General features: G+C 46.5%; 1 protein-coding gene across 1 annotated transcript in view; it reads left to right on the plus strand.

Moving 5' to 3' along the window:
• The first annotated feature begins 11,083 nt into the window (after positions 1-11,083).
• Mfap3l (microfibril associated protein 3 like) overlaps positions 11,084-17,960 on the plus strand; it is a 44,908-nt gene continuing 38,031 nt past the window's right edge. Inside the window, exon 1 of the mRNA XM_041673675.1 lies at positions 11,084-11,251. The gene's annotated coding sequence lies outside the window, so the exon portion shown is untranslated. The remainder of the gene's footprint in view (positions 11,252-17,960) is intronic.

Genomic DNA, 17,960 nt, shown 5'->3' on the forward strand with positions numbered 1-17,960 from the left:
AGAGGGACATCAGAGGGCAGTAGGGAAGTCCATTCGGTTCCAGCACCAGGCTTGACCCTGGCGAGGCTGCAGATAATAAAGGCAGTGGCAAACACCACCACATTCTTCCATCCCCTCAATTCTGACGACAGAGGACAGGGCCGAAAGGCAGCGGGAGTGTTTAGGACAGGGAACTCATACCCAGAAGCAGTCTTCAGCTTCTAGAAGTTTCCATGACCCCGGGCTTTAAGTTTCCAGTCCCCTTCCTCTTCATGAGGCATGGCCTTCAGACAGGGACAGTTAGAAGAGGCCTTTTCCTAGTGGAGATGAGCCCCTGCTGAAGCTGAGGACGAACACTGAAAGGAGAAGCCAGGAAGCAGAATGAGGAGGTAATAATACAGAAGTGTCTTTGAAACTGGCAATGCAGCCTCCTTAAAATGATTTCCTCAGAGTCCCGGGCACGCTGTAAACAGGGTTCACACGGAGTGGAAGAGATGCAGCGCTAGAAGATGGCTCCATTAGTAAGTGTTGGCCTGGGAAGTCAGCACACCTGAATTCAGGTCCGTAAAACCCATGCAGAAAACTGGGTTCATGCTGTAATCCCAGTGCCGGGGGAGGAGTCGCGCTTGTTTGGGGCTCTGTGAATGGCCAGTCTTAAAAAATATGTAACAGGTGGGAAACCAGTCAAGAAAGAAAGACAAAATCAAACTATCTCCTACACACACATACACACACACACATGCATGCATACATACATACATATATAAATACACACAGATACATACACACATACCCACACATACATACACACATACATACATACACACATATATGCACACATACATACACACATATACACACCCATGAATGTACACTCACACGAATGTACACATGCACATGGATATATATCACATAGAGAGGAAGGGAGGGGTGGATCCAGAGACGCCTGCATTCTTCAGTTTCTGTGTTCTTACTTTTCTCATCATAGTTTTGATCTTAAGTTAGACAACTATTTAAAGGAACCCTTCACTTGAACCATAATCTTAGAAAACACAGCTGGCTACTTCAGTACGTGAACTCTAAACAGCCTCCTGAGGATCAGGCCATCAGGAGAGTTATCGTGGGCAGAGCTGACCCCTTGTTTGGATCTGGGGAATAACTCCTGCTCTTCCAGGAACCAGGGCAGTTCCTCATGTCTCCATCCACATTCTCCTTTGTTTACTCAGAATGTTATGGAAGGAAAACAAATGACATAGTCAAGGAAAACAAACAAGAGGAAATTCAGCTAGGGACTGACAGAGAAAACCAGCCAGAGACTGTTAAACCCCAGTCACCGCTGGTACCGAGGTGAGCACAGACAAAAGGCCAACCACGCTGAGCGGTCAGGCAGGTACAGAGCAGAGCAGAAGATGGTGTCTTTCCCTATAGGTGTCTATTTGGATATTGTTCTGTAAAACTGACACCTTAGAGCTATCTTTGGTTCTCCAGATGCTCTGGTGTTCTCTGGACGGAGGTCCAACAACTGATGAATTACACGTGATCTGGCTACGAGACAACAGACAGTTGGACTCACAATGAACTCATTCCTGATTATGTCTTCCACAGACAATGAACAACAGTGGACTTTTAATGTAATTAAATGTGAAATTCATGTAACAGCCGAAGAGTCTTGACGATGGCTGGTCCTTTTTCAGTAATGAGAATTACAGGCCAAAGTGCATCCATGACATTATGAATCACTGCAATCCATCACATCAAGAGAGACCTACAGAGTCCCACCCCCACCCCACTCCGGTCCTTTACTCTGATTTCCACCTGACAGTGCCAACCCCTGTCATTGTGCTCATTGGTGATTCTTAGTGGCATCTTTTACCCTACATTCTATACACGTGAGAGGTAAGTGGTGATTTCTGTGCAGTTTAAGAAAATGGCTTCATATTTCATTCATTAAATATGATTACAACGTTCCCTGAGTTTTGGAAGTGGCTAATTTTAAAATGCCTTTAAAATGAAAGCAATTAGGAAGGCTCATTAAGATTAACAACAGAGGCTGGTGATGTATAAGTCAGCGGTCAGCACTTGCCTAGCGTCAGGTCCGGGGTTCAATCCCTGACACTGTAAAAACAGTGACACCAAAATAACAGAAATGCTAACCTACTACAATAATGTAGAAATAGGAGCGGCGAGCCACTTCCCGCCACCTCCACATGGCTAGCTTTATACCTGAAATAACAACACACAAATTGTATTCTTTTAAACACTGCTTGGCCCATTAGTTCTAGCCTCTTATTGGCTAATTCTCACATCTTGATTAACCCATTTCTAATAATCTGTGTAGCACCACAAGGTGGTGGCTTATCAGGAAAGATCTTAACCTGCATCTGTCTTGGGTGGGAGAATCATAGTAACTGCCCTCACTGCCTTCTTCTTCCCAGCATTCTGTTCTGTCTTCCCTGCCTACCTATGTTTTGACCTATCAGGCCAAGCAGTTTTCTTTATTAATTAACCAATAGACAGATGACCCTCCTCCATCACAATAAGGAGCCTATGAATTATGGTACTGAAAGAAAAACCTACTAAATATTCCTTGGCTGGGTTAGCTGTTCTTCGTGGATCTGTTTATACTCTCACCCCCTGTTAATGAGTACCCTAGTGTTTTAGCTGCTGACCCAGGCCCAGGAGAAGCACATGAATAACAGACCCGAGATACTGCCTCCCATGAGAAAAGCAGAGCCAGTAACGCAGAGGTGGGGAGAGGACAGTCTGAAAGGCATCTCAGATCCACCACGTGAGCAGAGGCTTTCTGCCTCTACAATAACCCTCCGCACATGGCTTAATACAAAAAACACAGCTCTCATCGCAAAGGGCAAAAGAGATTGTTTACCCTGTGACCAAATAAGAATGACCACAGCCCAAGAACTTAGATTTAGGTTGTCCTGAAATACTGTGTTCTAACATTGTAACAGCAAAGCTTTTATGGTAACAGGACAAAGAAAGTCATAAGCCAAGACACTTTTCAAATCCATTGGTGGAAACATGCAGGCGTGTTATAACAAAGGAGGGAACTGTTGATTGCTACAGGCTTCAGATGCTATCTGATCGTACTATTAGCTTTTGGGTTGGTGTCTCTGCATACATTCCAAAAAAATTTACCTAATATTCACAAGGATGTTACACCATACACAGAGATAGGTAATATATGACTGTCTCAGGAGCTAAGATAACTCAAGATAATTTGTCTGTGATATTCTCTAATCCCCAGAATCATTGGCCTTCTAATCAGTCAACCAGACTTGCAGAAAGGTTAATATGGGCACAGCTTTTTCCTAGGAACTTCAGTCAACAAGTCCAAACAAATTTCCATTTCAATGCAATTTACTGCAATCCATGTTGTGCCAGAAACTGTGTGAGATTAAATCAAAAATAAGCCTATGAAGAAACTGAATTTGATATCTGTCTGGAAAATCACTTGTGGGCCTCAGCCCAATAATTGCAATTATAACACAATCCCCACATGATCCCTAGATTTAAAAAAAATCTGCTATTCATAAGCAGACATGTCAGAGAATCAATGAAGCCAACCAGTCTCGTAACTGCAAGTAGGAGAGAAATTGGGCCCCATCCTGAAAGTTGGGCTCTGTGTTGTGCTGTGAGAAGGAACAGTCATCTCTATGTGCTGAGAAACTCCATTTCCAGTGTTAGGTCAAGTTAGAAGAGTGACATTATCCAAAGTAAATTAAGTGTCAAATCCTCTTTCCCATTCTGACAACCAATGGATGCCCTGGGCCTCGGCGCTCCCCAATGGAGGTCCTACTGTAAAATCCAGGCAAGGGCTGGCTGCCTTCTGGCTCTGTCCATTTCTCAGGTAGCAGGAGATATCCACTTACTCACCTCGTGTTCTTCAAGCCCTGTATCAGCGTGAATGAACGCAGGCAAATATTAAAGAATATATACAAATTTAATGATTAAATGAAACTTACAGAACCGAGGTTCCTGCGTAGCACAGGAGGTAGGAAAGAAAGGGAGGAGCCGCCTCCGTGCCCCATTTATCAGAGGCAAACCCGCCCCCTAAAGGGGCTGGCTTAACCCTACAAAGCCCAGCAAATGAGAGCTAGCTCTCTCCAGCTCTGTGCACATCTCCCATCCTTACCTCTGCAAGCCCCTGGGATTCCCAAAGGCCCTTACACTCCGGGCTTCTTCTCTCTCTACCATAGCTCGACTTTTTTAGCTTTTGCCCCATGGGATTGCTTCCACACTAAGAATGTGGTGTCATGTCCTTTCTCAAAAGATTGAAATATAGAATTCCCTTTCCATTCCTCTTGTTTTTAATAAAAAACTACAACAAAGAGGAAGACATGAAAATCCCCCCACACACACAAAGAAAAGAATGGTGTGAACTGCCTCGTTTGCTTTTGGATTTCTTCCTAAGTAGGCACAAAGTCATAGTTGCCTCTGCAGAGGTCTCCACAAAGAGGCCAGAGCTCTGGGCATGAAGGCCCCTCTGTTCTGAGTGGTATTCTGGCATGAATGATGTGACCGTCCTGCCAAGTCTGATGACAAAGAATTCACCTAGCAGGCCACTCTTATGGACAACCTACTGTCTCGTTTGTATCTTTTGTTTGATTATGTGAGTAACCTGACTTCAGTTTCCACTTCCCTATATAGGGATGTTTGCCTTTCCCTCCTTCCAGAGAACATTACAAGCCAGAAAGACAAAACTCCCAAGTGTAGACAAGACTTTTCCAGAATTCAAGTGTGAAGCGCCTGCAAAGTCAAAATCTTTCCCAACGGGTCCCATTAAGAGCTCAACCATCTCCCTAGTGGCTTCCTGCCATCCCATGCAACACATCCACAGTTTTCAGAAAACTTGTCCTAGACTGGAGGCAGAATCCTGAGTACATACCTTTTTCTGCCAATAATTTTCACCCCAAGTGAATGAAGCTATGATAAGATGGATGGGAAGTACTCAGTTGCCATGGCCATTACTGTCAGCAGTTGGCAAACTTTCCAGGAGGAAAAGACTTAGTAGAGTGTGGAAGGAGGTCCAGAAGGGTGTGGCTTCTGCTGGGCCCTCTGCCTCCTATGAGTTTCAGGCATTGGCATTTGATATCTGGATTTTTCCAGCTGGATAACTGGTTAGACCACACACATGCTCAAATGCCTCCAAGGGACCAACCTCGATGCACAGGCTCAACCCACAGACTTTTTAAGTGACTCTGTTAGCCTCAGCTACCAGAACTGCAGAGAGAAGCCTTCGCTTCCTTTCCCTCCCTCCACACACCACACACCCCACTGTCCCAAGTGTGCTGTTTCCACCTCACAGGAACAAAGAAAAGCCTGCCGTGAGATTACAGCTTCTCACTGGTCTCTTCCAGGAAGAATGTTGAGTCACAACATCTACTGCCCTAGTGAGTCTCCAAAGAAGGAGGCAGAATTTAAGAAAGCTGGTGTTGGAGAATGGCATCTGCCCTTCATCAGGCACCACGCGAAACCCCCGTCTGGTTTAACTAGGACTAAAGCAAGCTAGCTCGTTATGTACGCCAATCTTCCCCATTCCCCAGCCTTCTCTGTTATAGTGCGGGCTGTTGAATGATTACAAACATGCATAACACCTTTTAAAAATAAACTGATAGTCTGCTCATCCATAGGAACCTACTAGGGAAAACGCAAATAGAAGCTACTTAAAGTTTTTTACGAATAGCTTCTTAGTTTGTTTTTCTTTTATTTTGTTTTTTCTTTGTTTTTTCCTGTTTTTCTTTTTACATTTTTATGTTTAAGGAAAACAAGTTTATTTGCTATGCTGCAAGGCAATAAAAACCACATGCCTGTTACTTTTTTCCTTTTATACATGAGTGAGAACCACCACTCTTCTTCTCCATCTGCCTGGTCCTTGCCTGAACAGAAAGGGTGGCCTCCAAACCCTTAAATCCTCACTCCCCTGCTTTCTTCTACTCTTCCTCAATCTGGCTTTCCTCAGACTCTGTGCCAGCCCCTCCTTACAGTCCTCCCCTCTGTCACTCCCAGGATAAATTGCCCTCAGCCCCCATGCCACCCCACCCTTAGTGGGTGTGGATGGCCCTACTCACGTCTATGTTCCCTTTGCTCTCAGTGCTGAAAAACATCTAGGTTCCTTTACCACAGACCTCACCACCTTCATCAAACAATTCCAATACCTAACCTAGCCCACAACTTCACCTTCTATGATCTCTATATGATCCTTTCTTGTAACCTCCTCCTGAGGATCGCAGATGTGTCTGGGAGAAAGTCTGGGAACATGCAGATCAGATACACCAAGCATGTCAAACCCATCCCTCCAGATCTGCGAAAGTCCCCGACGTAGATTCTAACCAGAACTGCAATAATAGATAGTAATTGTCCAGCCAGAGACCACTTCACCGCTTGTCTCCTCTCTGGTTGAGGAGATTGGCCGCTAAACCAATTAACTTTGAAAAATCCTAGCAGTAGTTCAGGACAATCTGAAAATCCCTCTCAGTTCCTCAACTCCTTACATGACCCTGCTCCCACATACAAACCTGGACCCAGGGACTCTATGTGGCCACTGATGACATACTTTTTTGCCCAGTCCTCCCCAGATATAAGGGCTGAGGTTCCAGCCATGACATTCAAGGTCTTTCATAACGGTCATGAGTGTAACCAAAAACGCAGGTACCAGCTCTTGGCTAAGGCCTTTCAACAGACTCCTCATGCTGGAGCACTTCAAAGAAAGGGGGGGTCAGGTCCGAAAGAGACACTGGATCCTTGCTTCGAGTGTGGCAAGAAAGGTCACTATGCCATTGCCTGCCCAAATCCTCGCAGACCTACCTGGATGTGCCCTAAATGTCACCAGGAGGGGCACAGGGCTTCAGACTTCCCCTAGGGCACAACTTCCTCAGTGTCATCCAACCTCCTGGCACCTCCCTTGGACCTACTGGACCTGGAAGCCAAGGACTGATGAGGCACAGGCACTGCTATAGACTTGACCAAATAAACACAATACACACCAATTATTCTTCAGAAGCCTAGGGCCTTGCTCATGTCTGAATCTAACGAATTAACTCTGGGATCCTCTGTCACAATCAATCTCTCTCTCTCTCTCCGCCCCCCCCCCCCATTCCTCTCACATACAAGATGAGGCCTATCCAACCACAAACAAAAGGCATCAGCCTTCACCCCTTTTCTGTTCTCTAACAGTCTCTTACGTTGGACTGCCTGCTTCCCTCTGGTCAGATAACCGTGGAGAATCCACCCCTCATGTCACCCAGGGCTTAGCCGAAGCCCTACAGATACCCTGGCATGCTCATATTCCCATCATCTACAGTCCTCTGGCAAAGGAGAATCACCGATAGAATCCTAAAGGAAATCTAACAGAACTCACTCTGGACTTTGACTGGGTTAAATTCCTCCCTCGAGCTTTACTCTGCCTTCCTTCTACACTGCTCCAGCAGCCCAGCAGCCTTTCTCCCTTTGAGTTGATGTTCAGAAGACCCTTTCTATCCCCAGGACTACCTCCCTCACCTTCCCCATCCCTAATGAACTCCTGCACACCACCCCCATTATAGGCCACCCAATCGCTCATCTGGACACATTCTGAAAGGATTCTTCCCAAGCCTTCATAAATTCTCCAACTTGTCCCACACAGCTGGGAGGTCAGGGTCTCCTAGCAACTCCCAAGCAACCAACCCCGCCCCTCCAGCCCAAGTGGCAAGGGCCCTATACATGTTACTCGCATTCCAACTGCAGACAGACTCCGGGAAAATCCACATTAGGTCCTTCCAGGGTTCAGAGGGGAGCATCCTGCAGTATTCAGCTTGCTTCTTTGCACAACCCAGGACCACCTTCGAAGGGTTAGCACTGCCTACAGTGGGCTAGGCACACTCCCACACCAAGAAAATATCCCCCAGATAACCTACAAGTCAATCTGACGGTGGCAGTTCTTCAGCTTAGGGTCGCTCTTCCCAGGTGACTCTAGTCTGTAACAAAAACTAACCAGCTCAGTCATCATCCCCAGGTGATTCTGAAGCAGCTGACTGCCCCCACTTCAGGGTTTAGTTCTAGGTATCATTGGACAATGAGAATTGAGAGAAGTATTAAAATCATATTAATTCCCAAGTGGTTAGTTTGCTTTTCTGGGACACCAAGCCTTAAACAGGAAGAAAAAAACTGTTCTAAAGGGCAGAGTAATGACCTTCAAACAATTAGAACGGTGTAACTACACTGCCAGAAGAAAGCAGGGTAATGGAAAACAATGAGATTTGTGGGTTAATTAGTAGTGCTGTGCTTTTTCATGCCAATGAAATAAGTACACCAGATGGCTCACCAAACACTCCTGACTTCGGCTGGCGAAGAAAATGCACTGGGTGTAACGAGGTCAAACCTGAGACCTCACTTAGATTACTCAGATTGCATTGGGTGAGACTTTGTTCTGGCCTGTTACTTGCAATCTGTGTAAACACTTCAAGAACTTTTTAAGAAATAAATGTTCGATTTTATATTAATCCATATGTCTATCTTTCATCTACCAGGTAAACTTCTGTTGTTACTGAAAACAAAGGTGCAGCCCTTGCTATCAAATTCCCTACAGGGGAGGTGAAGACAATTAAAGAAAAGAATTCAAGGTCAGATGTTGTCGTATTTGGAAGTAAAGGAGCCCCATCAGGTCGTAGGGAGTGACACTATTAGGAGATGTGACCTTGTTGGAGTAAGTGTGGCCTTACTGGAGGAAGTGTGTCACTGGGGGTGGGTTTTGAGGTCTCAGAAGCTAGGACAAATGGCTCACACTCTCTTCCTGTTGTCTTCAGATCCAAATGTAGAACTCTCAGCTCCTTCTCCAGCACCATGTCTGCCTGCACGCTGCCATGCTTCCTGCCATGATGATAATGGACTAAACCTCTGAATGTAAGTCAGCCCCAAGTATATGTTTTCCTTTATAAGAGTAGCAACAGAAACCCTAACTAAGATGGATATCCACGTGGAGACAAGATGCAAGGCCCAAACAAAGTATCCAAGAGGAAGTCATTGCAGGAAGACCAGAGTGTGCCCAGTCTGAACTCACTCTTGAATGCTTGATATTTGACAGGTAAATCGGGCTATTTCCTGGGATCTTAACAAACCTCACTGGGCTACTCACCTTTTTAATCTCAGTGAGAGGCAATTTCCCTACTCTCTCCCTTTTCCCCTTCTTCTCCTTTCCCCTTCCCCCTCTCTCACCACTTCCTCCCTTTCTCCCTCTTGCTTTGTTCTCCTCCCTCTCACACCTCCCTGAGTTTATTCATCTCAAATCCATACTTTCCCCCCCTGTATCCTTTAGTTTTTCACTTCAGTCTTCCTGAGTATTTAAACCCTCCCCAATCTCCCCCCCCCCCACTCACAAGCTCTATGCGCCAAGTATTTCCAAGATAGAACAAGAGTATCCTGCAGGTTCTGTGGCATTAAAAAAGGGTGGGAAGCAAAAGGAATAGAGCCGAAGTGAATACAAAGATACTTTACAAGACTGTACTACGACTTAACTGAACAATGGAAGACAGATTCCTGCTATCCTAGAGAATGCTTATTGAATAACTTGAAAAGATGTGGTTTTTGGAAAGAGGCAGAAAGGTTCTTTCAGCTAAGGTGTGCTGTTGTTCGAGATGCTATGGAAACTAACGTTAAAGTATGATTTCTATTCTCAAGCTTTTAGGGAAAGGACTGGATTTTGATGCGCTTAGGAACGGGAGCCCACGCATCCATCAGCCCGCAAAACCCTCAGCACCCGGTGTTCTGTCCACCTGTCCATGCTATTGCTCGCTCTCTATAAATCCATCTCCCTCGGGGCTAATGAGCCCTGGTATCGTGATGCTCCTCAACCTCGGGCAGCCAGATGCCAGAGGCAGCCACGTGTGGCAGTCTGGCACTGTCCGGAGCATGCTCAGTCGGGTCTGGAGCCACTTCTGCAGGTCCGAGCTCGGAGCTTGGGGGTCACAGGCAATATTTTGCCTCTGGGTTTGCCAGTCACAGAGAAGGAGGCGGTTTGGGAGCGCTTAAACAGTCTCCTGTCTTTTTGACAGCTGTCCCTGACTCAGAGTGAAACACACCGGGTCTGACAGCTGGAGCCACTTAAGAGTGTTAATTTGCGTAATCCACCTTTCCGTGTTTTCTCAGCAACCTATGACCAACGGGGTGGGAGGGGATGTAGGGGGTGGAATCAGAATTATTATTATTATAAAAAAAAAAACTGGTGTGGGGCGTGGCCAGATGGGGGCAGCAAAGAAAAGCCCAAGAGGAACCTGGTCACTGCCCCAGAAACCGACAAGCTCTCTAAAAGAAATGGGGTGTGGGAGTGTTTTGTGGGGGGAAGGGATGCACTAACACTGCAGGATTGTGCATAGAAAATAATACTGCAGGGTTATGCATAGAAAACTTATGTAGGTGTTAAAAACATTTTTAGAGTACTTATTTTCCCCACCAAAACAGCAACTTAACTCCTCGTTAGAGAGAACGTCGAAACTGCAAATAAACTTAAGGGGCAGTTTTATAAATCCCCCCCCCCGGAACCCCACCACCCAGAAGCCGCCTGAAAACACCCCGCTGTCTTATCCACCACTCCCCACCCCGTCGCTTCCAGGCGTCCGCTGTGCTTTGGGTGTGGCAGAGCAGCCTCTGGGAAGGCCCCCCGGACACTTCAGCAGGCGACTGGGTAGGTTAATTGGAGGGTGGGCTGGTTGCGGGTGGCCTCCAGGATGGTGTTCGAAGACGCCCGCTCCTGCGTGTCCTCGGACGCCACTGCGACGCGCCGCTCAGGAAAGTTGCCGTGACAGCGCCTGCAGCGCCCTGCCCCCGACAACTACCAGTCACGCCGCCGCAGCACCGCACCGTCTGGTGGAAGAGCTCGGGTAGGTCACCTCGGCTCGCACGAGCACGGCTGGTGGCCGCGCGGTCCCGCCCAGAGCCGGAGCTCGCCGAGCGCGGCGCTTCCCCGCGGACTGCGGGGCCCGCCCCTGGTGGGTGGAGCCCACCGCCCGCAGCGACCCGCCTCCTCCCTCGGCAGCCGCGAAAACCCGGTTCTGCAGCGCGCTCCCCGCCTCGGCGTTGCCGGGAGCCGCACTGGGCATGCTCGGCTCTTGCCGGCTCCGGCGCCCGTAGGTGGAAAGCTCCGACTCCCGGCGGCGGGGCTTGCAGCCCGCATCCAGAAGCAGCGCGGGCGGAGGAGGTTGGTACGCGCTGGGTGCTGCAGACCTATCCGGGTGGCCATGGCGAGCGGCGCACGGCGACCACCGGGGTGGCGCAACGGTGTCAGGTCAGTGAGGGCACCGGGCGGGCGAGCCTGGGCGGTGAGGTACGGTAGGAAGGAGCCCCGCGCAGGGTTGGTGGTCAGCGGTCACCCGAGCTGCGCAACTTTCGGACGCCTGGGCTGGCGGAGGCTACGCCTGGAGGTGCCCTGCGGTCTCAGCTCGCGTCTGGTGGCAGGATGCTGGAAATACGTGCAGGGCGGGGGCTGGTGGGTTAGGGACAGCCGAGTTCCAAGCTGGTGCCACAACCTTCTAAGGGCCAGGAGCGAGCTGTCTACAGCGCACTGACCCAGAGCCTCACGGATCTCCCGGGAGGAGGAGGACGCCTTCTCTGAGCTTGGGATCGTTCGCGTTATGGTGCCTCAGTTTCCCCAGACAGAGAAGGGGGTGTACTGGCCTTTGCCCAGAAGGCGGCGTGGGGAGCCCCGAGGGCGCCGCGTCCTGATGCTGCAGGAGTCTGGGAAGCAGCGGGTGCTTAGAGCCGCCTCCTCGTCACTGGAGCTCTTGGAGTTTGTCGCATTTGACACCGTAGCAAGTTGACACGGAATTGCCTCGTGGCCGGGAATGGGGAAACATGCTTCTTTGGCTAAGAAAAGTAAATGTAGAGTCAATTCATTTTAAACTTGAGCGTTGCTTGTCTCCCTCTCTAAAGTGGCCTGGGATTGCAAATTCCCAGGTTTATTAGCAAACTAGGAAAAAAGAAAAGAAAACGTTTTGCAGGTGCTTTTAGCTGCTCACACTGCAGAAAATATTATGGTTCCGTTGTGATTGTTTTGAACGACACTTGTTCAAAGTTTGGTTACTGCAGAGATCTTTATTTTACTCTGGCTTTATGTTAAAAACTTGGAAACAGCCCTGCAGAAACGCAGTGGTTTTTAAGTTTTCTCACTTCGTTTCTAGATGAAACACTTTTTTTTAAAGTTGCTACTATACTCAGCATAGTGAAATGTTCAGGATGAAATATGCAAGAGGGGAAAAGGAATTATTTTAGGAGAGACTAAATTAGAGCAAGGTAGCTTGCAGACATTGGGCTAATACACAAAATGCCTCTGCAACTTTACTGTTTACCCCTACAGCTACCTATATACATGTATTAAAATATTTACAAGTTTGAGGAACCCAGCGCATGGATGGTTTATGCTTCCTGGTTGTATGCAATGCATCACGTTTGAAATCTGCCATGATTGCCTCATGTAGCTACGCCTCATGCTGTGAAGATGGAAATAGGTAGACTGTCTCCTTCGCCTTGCTTTCCTGGATCATAGCAGGGGGCTGAGCCTCTGCTTACCTTATATGACTCTGGAGTTTCATATAGATTAATGGGCCGCCAGGTGGTTCTAAAATTACCAAGTATTTTCAGTGTTGGGAAACACAGTGAAATGTTACCAAAGGCTGGTTTATCCCAGGGCCCTGAACTGCACAAACTGGGTTCTCACAACCTTAACATTAACAAAACCAAAGGAATTAGGTTGAAAAGTGTTTTATTATTACTAATGATGAAGAACAACAAAGGGGGCTTTGTATTTAGGAGACAAAAAAAACAGGATAATCTCTCCTTCCTGCTTAGCCTTAGGTCCTTGACGCTCAGGTTCAGCACTTCTAGGTTTTAGAAGTGTTTGTGTTTCTGTGCCCGATTATTTTGCTAGTGACACTAATATATATACACGTAACAGACCGTTGGCTTTAAAAGTAGATCTCCCCACATTCATGTGACCTTAATTTATCCAACCCCTCCCCCCCCACACACACACACTTTGGCTTACAGTTAAGATGTCTAAAGCTATTTAAGCAATACAACTACTGCTTAGTTTGTACTTTCAATAGCTTTTTTTCAAGAACTTTTGAACACTTAAAGACCAAGAGACTCCTGTTGTGACCAAATTGCTTTCAATCTCTAACCAACCCAGCTGGCTTTGCTAGGCGAGCGTGTCTGTATGCAGGAAACTTGTGGATAGTAGCACTAGCCTAACCTAGAATCTGTCCTAGCGCTTGGGGTACAAGTTGTCTTTTCTAGCCAAACCCGGAGAACACTTATACAGTTTCTGTGGCCAATCACGTTATAGTTAAAATCAGCCTCAGCATTAAGGTACCAAGGTTGGTTTTGAATTTGCCATGGTCCCTCCCTGGAATGGTTAAAAGAATAGGGGTTGCTTGGTTGGTTATGTGCTCATAATTAATTAAAGGCTGACAAAGTCATTTAGCAGTTAGGCTCCAAACAGAGGCTCTGTAATGGATTGGTCTTGCCCCTGCCTCCCCACCTGAGGTCTCTTCCTGCATTGAAATAGCACATTAAATTCTCTTTCCCACAAACTTTTACGGTTAGGCTTCCGAAGCTGCAAGGATGAGTAAGACATCGTGACTCACCGTCTAGTTGGAGTGATATTCCTGAAGACAAATCACTTGGAGTACAAAATACGTGTTGTGTGTGGGCCTGAGGAGGCAGGGGAAACTGACCTCCGTGGGTCTGGAGGAGGAAGTGGTGACTTTGCATAGCCTCTCAGGGAATACTGAGAGTGGGTTCAGAGCCTTTGAAGCAGAGAAATGGGTTCTCTATCCAGAAGGAACTTACTATGGTGGGCAGGAAAAATGCCTCCATGCCTGACTATGAAGTGACTTTCTGGATGATGGAGAAGGAGCCTTCACATAGGAATACAATGCCATACCTATCCACATGGGCCCCGTGTCATCACAGGGCTTGCCTAGGCTAAGGAGGAATGCAGTGGAGTCTTGAGAAAGATTCCTTTGGCTGCTGCAGGCCTCGAAGATGAAAGGCCTCACAAGAGAGTGTGGGCAGCTGCAAAAGCAAGGATCCAGGTTCTTCCTTTACCAGAGCCTTGAATTTAGCCCATTAAGGTACAGTGTGCTGATTAGCGCCATTGTCAACATACACAACCTAAGAGGGAAGAGCAAGTTAAAGAGCTGCCCAGATCAGATTGGCCTGTGGGCATGTCTGCGGGGCACTGTCCTTTTGTAGTAGTAGTATTATTAGTATTAGTATTATTATATGTGTTTTGTTATTAAGAAAGCCTTGCAAATAAAAAATCAAACACCCAAGTTAACCATAAGTCCATAAAATACATCCTATACCCAAAGTGTAAAATGTATTGGGAAGCTTTACACCTTCTGTTCCAAATGCCAATTCTAACTCTATAGAAAGGATAGACTTTGGTCTGGTTAAATTGGACATTTTTTTAAATACTACTTGATAGAAGGGCCCAGTCCACTGCAGGAGGCACTATTCCTCAGCCAGGAGGGCCTGAGCTGTTTGAAAAGCCAGCTGAGCATGAGTCAGAGTATAAGCCAGCCATAAAGCCAACAAGCAGGATTCCCCAGGGTTTCTGCTTCAAGCTTCTGATTGAGTTCCTGCCCTGTGCGATGATAGACTATGGCCTGGAAGTCAGAGCCAAATAAACCCTTTCCTCCCCATGGTGCTTTTGGTCAGAATATTTTACCACAGAAAGGGAACTAGAACATGTGGTGAATCTCCAGACCCAGAACAATAAGATAATGAGTGTTGTGTGAAGTTGCTGAAACTGGTAATCTGTCATAGAAGCCATATTAAGCTCACGCCTCCACACACGAAGAAGATTTGGTGTGATGAGGGTGCAGGCAGAGGCAGGGTAAGGGACATAAAGTGTTCTCTTCATAGTGATGACCTAAACTACATACAAGGAGTTTGGGTTCTATCCCATAGTAGGTAAACAGTGGGAAATGAGCTGAGTATTTAAAATAACTCTAGGAAATGGATAGTTTGTTGGCTGGTCTTAACTGCCAACTTGACTCAATCTTGAGTAACCTCGGCCGAGTCTTGATGAGGAATGATCTAGATCACGGTGCTCTCTGAGGATGTCTGTGAAGAGTCGTCTAGAAGGTTAGTTGGTGGAAGAAGACGCAGCCCAGTGTGGGCGGCACCATTCCCTAGGTAGGGGGCTCTGAACAGTATAAGAAAGGAGAAAGCTAGCTGAGAGCAAGCCTTAATCTCCCTTTGCTCCTGACTCTGGGTGTTACTTGAGTCCCTTGCCTTGATGTCCCCGAAATGATAGATTGTAACTTGAGACTGTAAGCTAAATAAACCCTTTCCCCTTCTCTGGTACTTTCTGTCTAGCTAACTGTTACAGCAACAGAAATGAAACTCAAACAGAAAGCTTTCCGCCAGGTTTATTTTCCTTAAAAAGCCCAGTGTGACTGTATCAGTTGCCTTTCCTTGCTGTGACGAAACACCATGACCAAAAGTGACTTAGAGAAGAAAGAGTTTATTTCGGCTTCTGGTTCCAGAGTGAGGGTCCCTGATGGCAGAGGAGGGGTGGCAGCTGGCTGCTGTAACAGGAAGTTCACCCACACACTGCATCTTTATCCCTGCACAGGAAACAAAGAGTGAACTGTGAACGGGGCAGGGCTACGACTTCTCAAAGCCTTTCCCGCTGGTGTGCATGCTCCCCCGACAGCAGATCCAGCTTGAAACCAAGTGTCCAAGTGTCCGCGCCCACCACAGTAGCTAAACCAAATTTCACAGGCCCATTTGATGAAGTTGGAATCTATCTGAGGTCGTCAGTGCCCAGTCAGGATCTCTGAAAATAACATCATTCCTGTGTGTATTTGTGCAATCAGGAGTTTTCAAAGCTTTTATTCACAATTCATTATAGCAGGTTATAGAAATGACAGCAGATAAACCAAGTCCCTTGTTAATTATAGCTCAGAGATGGCTCCCGTGTTAATTACACTTCTCGTGGCTCAAAACCAAACATCTGACAAAAGCAACTAGTGAGAGCGTGTTTCTTTTGGCTCCTAGTTTGAGAAGGTATAGTCCCTAAGGCGCGGACAGCAGGATCAGGAGGCTGCATGCTCCCATCTCAGTCACGTAGGAAGCAGATTGGCCCACAAGCAGAGCCTGGCTGTAGCCCCCATTCCTGTCCTCTCTCTGCACAAGTCACTCACTTCCACCAGCTAGATTTCTTAAAGGTCCCAGAACTGTCCAGAACAGTATCACCAGCTCTGGACCAAGTATTTAAACAGATAAACCTGTGGGGGGATGTCTCATACTCAAGGCACAACCCCTGATTCACCTAGTATATTCCCTCCTTTCCCTCCCCGACCTCCCCTTCTACCCTCTGCCATCATCCCCACGCTTCCAATCTACCCAAGAGATCTTGTCTTTTTCTACTTCTCATATAGATTAGATCCATGTATGTCTCTCTTAGGGTCCTTCTTGTTGTCTAGGTTCTCTGGGATTGTGACTGTAGGCTGGTTTTTCTTTGCTTTACGTCTAAAAACCACTTATGAGTGAGTACATATTATATTTGTCTTTCTGGGTCTGGGTTACCTCGCTCAATATGATGTTTTCTAGATCCTTACATTTGCCTAAAAATTTCAAGATGTCATTTTCCTATGTGTAAATTTTTTTTCTCCATTTTGTAAATGTACCACATTTTCCTTATCAATTCTTCAGTCGAGGGGCATTTGTCACAGGTTCTGGCTGTGACAAACAATGCTGCTATGAACATAGTTGAGCACATGTCCTTGTGGTACGATTGAGCATCCTTTGGATATATATTCAAAAGTGATATTACCATGTCTTCAGGAAGGTTGTTTCCTAATTTTCTGAAAAATCGCCATACTGATATCCAAAGGAGCTGTACCAGCTTGCATTCCCACCAACAATGCAGGAGTGTTCTCTTTACCCCACATCCGCTCCAGCATAAGTTGTCATCGGTGATTTTGATCTTGGCCATTTTTACAGGTGTAAGATAGAATCTCAGAATTGTTTTGATTTGCATTTCTCTGATGGCTAAGATTGTTGAGCATTTCCTTAAATGTCTTTCAGCCATTTTAGATTTGTCTGTTGAGCGTTCTCTGTTTAGGTCTGTACCCCCATTCTTATTGGATTATTTGTTCTTTTGATGACCAATTTCTTGAGTTCTTTGTATATTTTGGAGATCAGCCCTCTGTCTGATGTGGGGTTGGTGAAGATCTTTTCCCAATCTGTAGGCTGCAGTTTTGTCTTGTTGACTGTGTCCTTGGCTTTACAGAAGCTTCTCAGTTTCAGGAGGTTCCATTTATTAATCGTTTCTCTCAGTGTCTGTGCTACTGGGGTTATATTTAGGAAGTTCGGCCTAGTATATTCTGATTTTATGGTGGCATTTTTGGACTCAGCCTCATTTTTAAAGTAGGGCCATCTGTACTTCATTTCTTCTCGTTGCCTTCGTAGTGACAGTCATTATTCCGCCATCTCAGTACCATGCCCTGAGCAGGGAGTTGTGTAAACACGAATTTGGGATCATTCGACTGAGAAATGATGGGATTTTTGCATGGGCTGGCTGCCCAGCTGGCATCTGCTTCCAATGCGCTTGTGCTGACTCATGCAGGACTACCCTAGTCAGTCAGCCATGTTTGCCGTGGGCTTCCTGTTTGTAGGACGATGAGGACAGCTGCTACGATGAGATCACAGAACGTCATGTTTAAATATAAGAAATCCAGCTATTCTTGTCAAATGTATCCAGTCTCTTTTCTGGACAAGGCCTCGATTCTTGCCCCATAAAAACCTGCAGTCTGGTTGAGTCGGTATCTCTCTGTGCCTAGAAAATCTGAACTGGAGAAAGCGACTGTATTATTAGAAGAATGACTCAGAACTGCAAACAAACTGTATTTCAGGAAAAAAAATTGAGAAAAAAACTATGTTATCAGACAGTGTAGAAGGGATGCCTTGGGCTATTAAAATCT

This window comes from Microtus oregoni, unplaced genomic scaffold (assembly GCF_018167655.1).
Source record: "Microtus oregoni isolate MIOR12 unplaced genomic scaffold, Mior012 000024F_ref0000369, whole genome shotgun sequence".
In the NCBI taxonomy this organism is placed as follows: Eukaryota; Metazoa; Chordata; class Mammalia; order Rodentia; family Cricetidae; genus Microtus; species Microtus oregoni.